The sequence below is a fragment of the Melanostigma gelatinosum genome (assembly GCF_949748355.1).
Source record: "Melanostigma gelatinosum genome assembly, chromosome: 17".
NCBI classification, from domain to species: Eukaryota; Metazoa; Chordata; class Actinopteri; order Perciformes; family Zoarcidae; genus Melanostigma; species Melanostigma gelatinosum.
This window is the reverse complement of record NC_136650.1, coordinates 22,058,298-22,070,931: the sequence shown is the minus strand read 5'-3', so window position 1 is coordinate 22,070,931 and position 12,634 is coordinate 22,058,298. Positions and strand designations below refer to the sequence as shown.

The 12,634-nt window shown below is 38.8% G+C and overlaps 3 gene segments (V, D, J or C); 1 reads left to right on the top strand and 2 right to left on the bottom strand.

Moving 5' to 3' along the window:
- Nucleotides 1-2,453: 2,453 nt before the first annotated feature.
- On the bottom strand, nucleotides 2,454-4,129 carry LOC306791376 (Ig kappa-b4 chain C region-like). The segment is given in 2 exons: nucleotides 4,098-4,129; nucleotides 2,454-2,894 (listed from the first exon to the last, which is right to left on the bottom strand).
- Nucleotides 4,130-6,460: 2,331 nt separating this feature from the next.
- On the bottom strand, nucleotides 6,461-8,351 carry LOC306791213 (Ig kappa-b4 chain C region-like). The segment is given in 3 exons: nucleotides 8,295-8,351; nucleotides 7,912-7,987; nucleotides 6,461-7,091 (listed from the first exon to the last, which is right to left on the bottom strand).
- Nucleotides 8,352-9,034: 683 nt separating this feature from the next.
- Nucleotides 9,035-9,525, top strand: LOC306791212 (Ig kappa chain V region 120-like). The segment is given in 2 exons: nucleotides 9,035-9,086; nucleotides 9,194-9,525.
- Nucleotides 9,526-12,634: the final 3,109 nt, after the last annotated feature.

Sequence of the window (12,634 nt, the reverse complement as noted above, 5' to 3'; positions counted from 1 at the left end):
AAACTGGCACAGACAAGAGGAGGAAACTACTAAATACACAATGAAAGGAGGGCGATAACGAGGGACAGGTGAAATCAATCAGGGCCAAGCAGACAATCACACAGGTGGGAACCACAAAAGGGCAGGAAGTGAAGTTTCTGAAAGGAGAGACAAAGGTGAGTATAGCAAAATAAAACAGGGAATAATAACTGAAAACAGGAAACAAGAAGAAAATGACTTTAGAGGAGAGCGATACATGACATGTAGACTATTCAGTTTCAAAATGAACGTTCTGTTTCTTGAATCATTCCATCACAGATCATTGAAATAGTCTGAGCTCTCAGCAGAGAGGAGGAAACATGATGGAGTGTTGAGGACAGCTGCACTTCACTGACTCTGTGTGTTTGCATATGTGTCCTGCCTCTCTGCTCCCAGCCGTTAAGAGGCCAGTGTTGATCAGTGCTGTCCAGGCCTTTCAGAGACACTGACACGCCGGCAGCACCGTGATGATGTCACTGACTCTACTGCTGACCACCCTGGGGCTCCTTGTTCAGGGTGAGACTCTCTTCTGAACACTTTGGTTCACCACCATCATGTTCTGCTGTGATGGAGAAACAGTGGAGCAAGCAGCATTGACCTTCTTCCATCTGTTCTCCATGTTAAAGAAATGAGACTCTTCTGTTTGGATGTTGATCATCTTTCTCCAAACTGGATTTGTCTCAAGAACCCTTCTGCTCTTTTTCATGTTTTCCAGATTCATCAGGAGAAATCATCCTGACTCAGTCTGGACCTCAGTCTGTTGTTCCAGGACAGACTGTCTCCATCACATGTAAAGCCAGTTCAACTGCTGGTGGCTGCCTTCACTGGTACCTTCAGAAATCTGGAGAATCTCCCAAACTCTTGATTTATCACGCTACAACTCGTTATACTGGGATTTCAAATCGTTTCAGTGGAAGTGGATCTGGATCTGACTTCACTTTGACCATCAGTGGAGTTCAGACTGAAGATGCAGGAGATTATTACTGTCAGCAGTGCAACAGCTTCCCGTTCACACAGTGATACACCGTCGTACAAAAACCTCCTCAGCTGGAGAGGAACTGATCTCACTCAACAGCTGCACAGAAATACAGACACTTTACGTTTGACTGACAATGAAGACGATATAACAGAATAATGTCAGGAAATACTATTTATACTGTAGTACGTTTTAATGGTAATTTTGTTGAAATAGGTTATTAATCAATTCAATGATAACTTCTCAGACTTTGCAGTTCATTCATATTCATTTTACTTTCTGTAAACTTCTAAACATGTTTCCACATGAGAGTTTCTACCAATGACAAACTTAATTTGTGATATTCATGAAGTATATCAAATTTTCCTTAAACTATTTAAGATTCAGCTTTGATACAAAAATATATAATTTCAATCAGAGTAATACAGTTTTAAGGAATCTGGAATAATGGATGGATTTTATTATATTCTGTCAGGGTCACAGTAACCTTTATATATGGATTATCAAATTTTATTTTTTTTAAAATATTAAAACAATATTAAACACAGCATTGTAGTGTTATTACATTATTTCAGTAGAAATGTCCGAGTCATTTTAAAACATTCAGTTGTGTTGAATGTTTCCAGAATTAATGGAACTAATAAAACAGCAACATCTGTTTATTTTTCAATAACATACATGAAAGCATTTAATTTGATAAAAAGTTATTTATTGTGGTAAAATAATCAAAATTAGCAACAACATTTTTTTTGTGTTCAGGAGATAAAACAACATTGAACATCGCATTATATTAACTTGAAGTTGCTTGTTTAAGAAATTGCCAGGAACTTTTAGAATCTTGAGACTCAATCTTTCTATATTTTATTGAACTATTAAAACAGCAAGATCTGTTTCTTTCATAAAAAACACATTAAAACAATTCATTTGATGAAACGTTCTTTATTGTCTTAAATCAGATTTAAGGAATCTAGAATAAAGAATGGATTTAATTATATCATGTCAGGATCACAGTAACCTCAAAGTATTATTTGTCAAATTTGTTTTTTTAAATATGAAAACAATATTAAAAACTGAGGTGTGTTAAATATTGACAAAATAAATAGAACTATAAAAAACAGCAACATCTGTTTATTTTTCAATAACATGCATGAAAACAACTAATTTGATGAAAAGTTCTTTAATGTGGTAAAATAATCAAAATCAGGAACAAAACCTATTTTTGCTGTTCAAAATATAAAACAACATTGAAAATGGCATTATATTAACTTGCAGCTGTTTTCTTAAGAAATTGGCAGGCAATTTTAGAATCTTAAGACTCAATCTTTAGATTTTATTGAACTAATAAAACAGCAACATCTGTTTCTTTCATAAAAATATACATGAAAACAATTATCTTCTTGAAAAGTTCTTTATTGTTTTAAATCAACCTAAATTTAAGCAAAACAACTTTATCAATGCAACAACTCAGACAGTGAGTGAAAGAAAGCCAGAGATGAACAGACATAAAGAGCTACAGAGTGCAGCCTGAGATCAGCATCAGAGTGAAACCAGCAGCAGAGTCCCAGTGAGTCAGGTCAGGACTGGGAACACTGGTCTCTCCTCAGTGTCTCTGAGAGCAGAGTCTGGGAGCCCTGGGTGGCCTCACAGGTCACAGAGCCCACCTTCCTCCACTGGTCTGCAGGGAGCCTCAGGGTGCTGCTCCAGCTGTAGTGGCCGTCCTTCTCCAGCACCCCGGGGCTCCTGCTCTGCTCCCAGCTGCTGCTGCTGCTGCCGTCCACCTTCCAGGCCAGACTCCAGTCTGAGGGGAAGCCCTTGTTGGCCAGGCACATGAGCGTGGCCTTCCCCTGCTGCAGCTCCTCACTGGAGGGGGGCAGCACCGTCAGGGTGGGACGGACATCACCTAGGAGACACCGATCAGCTTAGAGGACAGGGACCACACAGCTGTCAATCAAGCACCAGACACGTGGACACCTTGACTGTGAGAGAGTTGATTTGCTCCTTTAAGGAGTTTCTGTCAGATGTTCTTTCTGCTCCAGCAGTCACTCACTCACACATTGTTTCACTTCCTTTAAGAAGCCTCTCATGCATATCAGCACAGAGAGAGTCATCATACAGGATGAGCTGAAATATATCAAACTACACTGCAGATCAAACATCAACATGTGGACAAATATTAAAGCTTCATCATCAGAAACATCAACTAAACATTACTTATGAATATTTAGTGGAAACATTTACAAGTACAGAAAATGAAGTGACTACAATCAAACGTTCTTCATGTGGATGTCAGTCATCATTAAAAACTGTTCAAAGATTTAAACATTTGGAAACAATATTTGACACAATGAAGACGTTTTGCACATTTTCAAACATCTTCATCTTCAATTAGATCAATTCAGTTTGAATCATTCTGATTCTGAATTTGTTTAAAAATAGTTTTAATTGAGGTCAAAATTAACCAAAACTTTTCAAACATTTGTAGAAGTTTCATCTTTTTCACATTTCCATCTGTTTTAGTTCCAGTAGGAGAGGAATGAGTAAATACATGTTCAGTAAAGCTGCTCTGAGTTCGTCTCCATGATAAAGGAGCAGAAATAAACACATGAATCCTAAAAGTGTACCATTAAAACAAGATGTATTCATCTGCCTCAAACATCCACAAACTACATTTAAAACATGACTTTAGAATAATTAGTTTAGTATTATTGTGCAGAAACTTACTTCCAACATTCAGTCTGGTTCCTCCACCAAAAGTCCACCACAGTGATACAAAGTCATTGAGCCGCCGTACAAAAACCTGTGACTGTAGAGAGACACGCTCTCTGACTCTGACACACTGAACTACAACTACAAACACTCAAGATGCAACTTCACCATTAAAGTTGCGAGTTATGATTTATTCCCCAGTTTAAAGTTTTACTTTCCGAACAATTCGTTTTTAAATTTCTGTTGCTGTGAACTTTGTTTCTTCGTGCAACATAAATGTCGAAAAAGTCGTCCATCAAAATGAAAAGACAACTATTTGTTTCTACGTTGTTGAATATAAAAGAAGACAAAGACCGATGACTTCTGAAATGATAACATATTCAAACATTTGACTTACTTCCAACATGCAGTCTGGTTCCTCCACCGAACGTGAACCACAGTGATACAAAGTCATTGAGCCGCCGTACAAAAACCTGTGACTGTAGAGAGACACGCTCTCTGACTCTGACACTAACAAACTCAACAAACACGTTCACAGTTCACACATTGCATTCAATAAATGGTTACATTACTAAAAACTGGTTCAGAAATGATACATATGTGTTTAACTATTCATTTTAGAAATGTTAGACGTCTATGAGCAATATTAACTTGACTTTCACCAAAATCAATTGATGATGATCAAGATATTCCTGAAGAAAAACTCTCCATCAAATCCTGACAAATGTAAATAATTATCATAAACTCATGTTTATTTTTACCGCGATGAATTAAGAACAATATTTGTGTTTAAATGCGTCCCACAGTGATGTTGATGTGTGTTGTAGTGAATTTGGGAGATTTTCCAGAAGAAAATGTTTCCATCAAACTCAAAGCAAAGACTCTTATAAATGAGCACTGACACATTCCTGATCAATACTCTGATGAAGTGATTGATCCATTGATGAGCAGCATCATCACAGTAATCCAAGTCCCTGTTGGAGTCAGTCAGAGCATTTCCATAGAGAGCCACTTTGCATCAGCAGCACCATGCTCCAGTGCTCTGGGAGAGTTTATAGTCCTGAGAGTTGAACACTGGATGACTGACAGCTGTCCTTCATCACAGCAGAAGACACAGAAATCCTCCTCATCACAAACATGACTTTGATCTGCGTCCTCATCTGGACTCTCCTCTGCTGCTGCTTCACAGGTAAAGTCCAGAGAATCAAAGTCCTCTCCTCCATCAACATCCGTCCCTCTGAAATGAAGCAGACTAAACCGTGACGCTGCTTTATGTGTTTGTCTCTGTGTCCTCAGAGTCCAGAGGCCAGGTCACAGTGACTCAGCCTGGAGCAGTGAGCTCTGCTGTGGGAGGCTCCGTGTCCATCACATGTAGGACCAGTCAGGATGTTTATTACTCTAACCGCTTAGCCTGGTACCAACAGAGAGATGGAGAAACTCCTAAACTGCTCATCTACTGGGCAACTTCTCGACAATCAGGGATTGCAGGTCGTTTTACAGGCAGTGGATCAAACTCTGACTTCACTCTGACCATCAGTGGAGTCCAGACTGAAGATGCAGCAGTTTACTACTGTCAGAGTTTTCATCTCATCAGCAGTCAGTGGGTGTTCACACAGTGAAAAAGCATCGTACAAAAACCTCCCTCAGTCAGAATGAACAGAAACTGAACTGACTGCTGCAGCTGGAAGCTACTGCAGAGACTGATACACTTCACTGAACACACACACACACACACACACACGCACACACACACACACACACACACACACACACACGCACACACATGATGTACATTTTCATCAAGAGGATTCAGTATTTCACTATTGTTCCTGGAACCATCAATGAACATTTATCACAAGAAGTTAAATGACATAAAATAATCTTGTTGTTCATCAAATCACTCTTTCCACCACATCTTTTCATCATCCATTCATATCCTGTTATAGTCACATGTTCTCATCTGATTTACCAAAGAACCAACAAAAGCCAACCTGAAGACATTAATGTTTTCTTCCTACATCTGCATGTGTATAAAACGTATGCAAAGACACAATTACTCTCACATGAAACTCAGAAACCCAACAAATACATTGAGATTAATATTCATTCTTCACCTTGAAAACATCAACTCAATGTCTTCTCAACGTCCATCCACCAACTGCTGTTGAGCCTTCAGTCACATCCTCAGCAGACGGAGAAGTACAGATACCCAAAAAAAACGACTTAAGTACAGTAACGAAGTATTTCTACTTCGTTACTGTGCACCACTGCTTTGTGATATACATAAAATATCTGATTTTCCTTAAACTATTTCAGATTCAGCTTTGATACAAAAAATACAATTCCATTCAGCGTGATGAAGCAAATTCAAGTCATACAATATTTAAGGAATCTAGAATAAAGAATGGATTTAATGATATCATGTCAGGATCACAGTAACCTCAAAGTATTATTTGTCAAATTTGTTTTTTTAAATATGAAAACAATATTAAACACAATAGTATCCTGTAGTATCATTACATTATTTCTGTAGAAATGTCCAAGCTATTTTAAACAAGAGGCTGAGGTGTGTTAAATATTGACAAAATAAATAGAACTATAAAAAACAGCAACATCTGTTTATTTTTCAATAACATGCATGAAAACAACTAATTTGATGAAAAGTTCTTTAATGTGGTAAAATAATCAAAATCAGGAACAAAACCTATTTTTGCTGTTCAAAATATAAAACAACATTGAAAATGGCATTATATTAACTTGCAGCTGTTTTCTTAAGAAATTGGCAGGCAATTTTAGAATCTTAAGACTCAATCTTTAGATTTGATTGAACTAATAAAACAGCAACATCTGTTTCTTTCATAAAAATATACATGAAAACAATTATCTTCTTGAAAAGTTCTTTATTGTTTTAAATCAACCTAAATTTAAGCAAAACAACTTTATCAATGCAACAACTCAGACAGTGAGTGAAAGAAAGCCAGAGATGAACAGACATAAAGAGCTACAGAGTGCAGCCTGAGATCAGCATCAGAGTGAAACCAGCAGCAGAGTCCCAGTGAGTCAGGTCAGGACTGGGAACACTGGTCTCTCCTCAGTGTCTCTGAGAGCAGAGTCTGGGAGCCCTGGGTGGCCTCACAGGTCACAGAGCCCACCTTCCTCCACTGGTCTGCAGGGAGCCTCAGGGTGCTGCTCCAGCTGTAGTGGCCGTCCTTCTCCAGCACCCCGGGGCTCCTGCTCTGCTCCCAGCTGCTGCTGCTGCTGCCGTCCACCTTCCAGGCCAGACTCCAGTCTGAGGGGAAGCCCTTGTTGGCCAGGCACATGAGCGTGGCCTTCCCCTGCTGCAGCTCCTCACTGGAGGGGGGCAGCACCGTCAGGGTGGGACGGACATCACCTAGGAGACACCGATCAGCTTAGAGGACAGGGACCACACAGCTGTCAATCAAACACCAGACACGTGGACACCTTGACTGTGAGAGAGTTGATTTGCTCCTTTAAGGAGTTTCTGTCAGATGTTCTTTCTGCTCCAGCAGTCACTCACTCACACATTGTTTCACTTCCTTTAAGAAGCCTCTCATGCATATCAGCACAGAGAGAGTCATCATACAGGATGAGCTGAAATATATCAAACTACACTGCAGATCAAACATCAACATGTGGACAAATATTAAAGCTTCATCATCAGAAACATCAACTAAACATTACTTATGAATATTTAGTGGAAACATTTACAAGAACAGAAAATGAAGTGACTACAATCAAACGTTCTTCATGTGGATGTCAGTCATCATTAAAAACTGTTCAAAGATTTAAACATTTGGAAACAATATTTGACACAATGAAGAAGTTTTGCACATTTTCAAATATCTTCATCTTCAATTAGTTCAATTCAGTTTGAATCATTCTGATTCTGAATTTGTTAAAAATTGTTTTAATTGAGGTCAAAATTAACCAAAACTTTTCAAACATTTGTAGAAGTTTCATCTTTTTCACATTTCCATCTGTTTTAGTTCCAGTAGGAGAGGAATGAGTAAATACATGTTCAGTAAAGCTGCTCTGAGTTCGTCTCCATGATAAAGGAGCAGAAATAAACACATGAATCCTAAAAGTGTACGATTAAAACAAGATGTATTCATCTGCCTCAAACATCCACAAACTACATTTAAAACATGACTTTAGAATAATTAGTTTCGTATTATTGTGCAGAAACTTACTTCCAACATTCAGTCTGGTTCCTCCACCAAAAGTCAACCACAGTGATACAAAGTCATTGAGCCGCCGTACAAAAACCTGTGACTGTAGAGAGACACGCTCTCTGACTCTGACACACTGAACTACAACTACAAACACTCAAGATGCAACTTCACCATTAAAGTTGTGAGTTATGATTTATTCCCCAGTTTAAAGTTTTACTTTCCGAACAATTCGTTTTTTAAATTTCTGTTGCTGTGAACTTTGTTTCTTCGTGCAACATAAATGTCGAAAAAGTCGTCCATGAAAATGAAAAGACAACTATTTGTTTCTACATTGTTGAATGTAAAAGAAGACAAAGACCGATGACTTCTGAAATGATAATATATTCAAACATTTGACTTACTTCCAACATGCAGTCTGGTTCCTCCACCGAACGTGTACCACAGTGATACAAAGTCATTGAGCCGCCGTACAAAAACCTGTGACTGTAGAGAGACACGCTCTCTGACTCTGACACTAACAAACTCAACAAACACGTTCACAGTTCACACATTGCATTCAATAAATGGTTACATTACTAAAAACTGGTTCAGAAATGATACATATGTGTTTAACTATTCATTTTAGAAATGTTAGACGTCTATGAGCAATATTAACTTGACTTTCACCAAAATCAATTGATGATGATCAAGATATTCCTGAAGAAAAACTCTCCATCAAATCCTGACAAATGTAAATAATTATCATAAACTCATGTTTATTTTTACCGCCATGAATTAAAAACAATATTTGTGTTTAAATGCGTCCCACAGTGATGTTGATGTGTGTTGTAGTGAATTTGGGAGATTTTCCAGAAGAAAATGTTTCCATCAAACTCAAAGCAAAGACTCTTATAAATGAGCACTGACACATTCCTGATCAATACTCTGATGAAGTGATTGATCCATTGATGAGCAGCATCATCACAGTAATCCAAGTCCCTGTTGGAGTCAGTCAGAGCATTTCCATAGAGAGCCACTTTGCATCAGCAGCACCATGCTCCAGTGCTCTGGGAGAGTTTATAGTCCTGAGAGTTGAACACTGGATGACTGACAGCTGTCCTTCATCACAGCAGAAGACACAGAAATCCTCCTCATCACAAACATGACTTTGATCTGCGTCCTCATCTGGACTCTCCTCTGCTGCTGCTTCACAGGTAAAGTCCAGAGAATCAAAGTCCTCTCCTCCATCAACATCCGTCCCTCTGAAATGAAGCCGACTAAACCGTGACGCTGCTTTATGTGTTTGTCTCTGTGTCCTCAGAGTCCAGAGGCCAGGTCACAGTGACTCAGCCTGGAGCAGTGAGCTCTGCTGTGGGAGGCGCCGTGTCCATCACATGTAGGACCAGTCAGGATGTTTATGTTTGGAACAACTATCACTATTTAGCCTGGTACCAACAGAGAGATGGAGAAACTCCTAAACTGCTCATCTACAGGGCAACTTATCGACAATCTGGGATTGCAGGTCGTTTTACAGGCAGTGGATCAAACTCTGACTTCACTCTGACCATCAGTGGAGTCCAGACTGAAGATGCAGCAGTTTACTACTGTCAGAGTGCTCATCACATCAGCAGTCAGGATGTGTTCACACAGTGAAAAAGCGTCGTACAAAAACCTCCCTCAGTCAGAATGAACAGAAACTGAACTGACTGCTGCAGCTGGAAGCTACTGCAGAGACTGATACACTTCACTGAACACACACACACACACACACACACGCACACGCACACGCACACACACGCACACACACACACACGCACACACACACATTCCATCAAGAAATGCAACAGCATGTCAGACTTCTCATCTCAGTCATGCATCATAAAATCAGCTTCTTTGCAGATGACCTCCTTTCATACATCTCAGTATCACCATCCTCCTTCTCTCAGCTCCTAATCTGATTATTAATCAAAGCAGGTGTTCTTGCTACACTCACTCTTATATGTGAACATCAACGTTTAATCCACAAGTTGGAGTTTACATCTCACCATATGAAAAGATTGAACACAAGTAAATCCTCTCACAGAGAGAAATACAAAGACACAAGCACTTCAACTGTTCATTCAGATAACAATCATCATATTCTCAGCCGTGCATACTGACACTTATGAGGACAATCAAATATAGTGGACATGAATGGATTATGTTCATGCTGCTAAAAGATTTTTAAATACTTGAAAGCAACTTCCCATATCAGAACTAAAGCCCTTACTCTGTAAATTCCACAGACTTCACTTTACAGAGTTTTATTGGATCTACTTTCTATTGTAGAAATAGACCCTATCTAGCCCATTGTGATCCAGCAGTTATGCACAGTTCAGAAACTTTAAAAAATATCATTATTTTTAAAATTCAAAACAAGGGAAATATTTTCTAGTAGACATGTCATCACATGAATGTTGCTTATTTGTTGAAAAGTCCTCGTGACAACATGTGAGAAAGGTCAACCCTCACCTGAAGAAGAGAATTCATGATCAGAATATTTCAATCAGCCAAAAATACTTTCATTAAACTCATTGGAAGTCATTTTAATATATTTTCTCACTTCATCCCTTCTCACTGCTTGAAGGAGCTGAAACGTTCAGCTGCGTAAAACAAATGTGGAGAAAAAGGTTAAAGAAATGTTGAAGCTCAACGGTGTTGAGTTACTTTTACCTTTGGGTTTATATTGAGAAGGTGGCATTAGTGTCATGCTGTTCATAGTTTCCTCTTTTAAGCTTTGTTGTTATGAGCGATGACATAACTTGGCATTGCTTCTGGTTGATTGCAGTCTGTTGTCAGTACTTGTTTCTGTCTCCGACACTGATCATGTCTGTAAGGGCTTGTGTTAGAGAACCACAGATGATTTGCATTCTGGCTCATAACTGGAATGACTACTTATTCAAATAAGTGTTCTCTGTTTCTGTGTTATATCAAGAACACTGGTACCAACAGACAAATGACTCAATACACAGTGAAGTTTGAATATTAAGTATTGACTCAAAGGCACGGTTCAAGACCCCAAAACAAAGGTTTCCAAATCCAAGACAGTGAATAATGGAACTTACGGCTGATACTCTCAGTAAAACAGATAAAACAAACTGGCACAGACAAGAGGAGGAAACTACTAAATACACAATGAAAGGAGGGCGATAACGAGGGACAGGTGAAATCAATCAGGGCCAAGCAGACAATCACACAGGTGGGAACCACAAAAGGGCAGGAAGTGAAGTTTCTGAAAGGAGAGACAAAGGTGAGTATAGCAAAATAAAACAGGGAATAATAACTGAAAACAGGAAACAAGAAGAAAATGACTTTAGAGGAGAGCGATACATGACATGTAGACTATTCAGTTTCAAAATGAACGTTCTGTTTCTTGAATCATTCCATCACAGATCATTGAAATAGTCTGAGCTCTCAGCAGAGAGGAGGAAACATGATGGAGTGTTGAGGACAGCTGCACTTCACTGACTCTGTGTGTTTGCATATGTGTCCTGCCTCTCTGCTCCCAGCCGTTAAGAGGCCAGTGTTGATCAGTGCTGTCCAGGCCTTTCAGAGACACTGACACGCCGGCAGCACCGTGATGATGTCACTGACTCTACTGCTGACCACCCTGGGGCTCCTTGTTCAGGGTGAGACTCTCTTCTGAACACTTTGGTTCACCACCATCATGTTCTGCTGTGATGGAGAAACAGTGGAGCAAGCAGCATTGACCTTCTTCCATCTGTTCTCCATGTTAAAGAAATGAGACTCTTCTGTTTGGATGTTGATCATCTTTCTCCAAACTGGATTTGTCTCAAGAACCCTTCTGCTCTTTTTCATGTTTTCCAGATTCATCAGGAGAAATCATCCTGACTCAGTCTGGACCTCAGTCTGTTGTTCCAGGACAGACTGTCTCCATCACATGTAAAGCCAGTTCAACTGCTGGTGGCTGCCTTCACTGGTACCTTCAGAAATCTGGAGAATCTCCCAAACTCTTGATTTATCACGCTACAACTCGTTATACTGGGATTTCAAATCGTTTCAGTGGAAGTGGATCTGGATCTGACTTCACTTTGACCATCAGTGGAGTTCAGACTGAAGATGCAGGAGATTATTACTGTCAGCAGTGCAACAGCTTCCCGTTCACACAGTGATACACCGTCGTACAAAAACCTCCTCAGCTGGAGAGGAACTGATCTCACTCAACAGCTGCACAGAAATACAGACACTTTACGTTTGACTGACAATGAAGACGATATAACAGAATAATGTCAGGAAATACTATTTATACTGTAGTACGTTTTAATGGTAATTTTGTTGAAATAGGTTATTAATCAATTCAATGATAACTTCTCAGACTTTGCAGTTCATTCATATTCATTTTACTTTCTGTAAACTTCTAAACATGTTTCCACATGAGAGTTTCTACCAATGACAAACTTAATTTGTGATATTCATGAAGTATATCAAATTTTCCTTAAACTATTTAAGATTCAGCTTTGATACAAAAATATATAATTTCAATCAGAGTAATACAGTTTTAAGGAATCTGGAATAATGGATGGATTTTATTATATTCTGTCAGGGTCACAGTAACCTTTATATATGGATTATCAAATTTTATTTTTTTTAAAATATTAAAACAATATTAAACACAGCATTGTAGTGTTATTACATTATTTCAGTAGAAATGTCCGAGTCATTTTAAAACATTCAGTTGTGTTGAATGTTTCCAGAATTAATG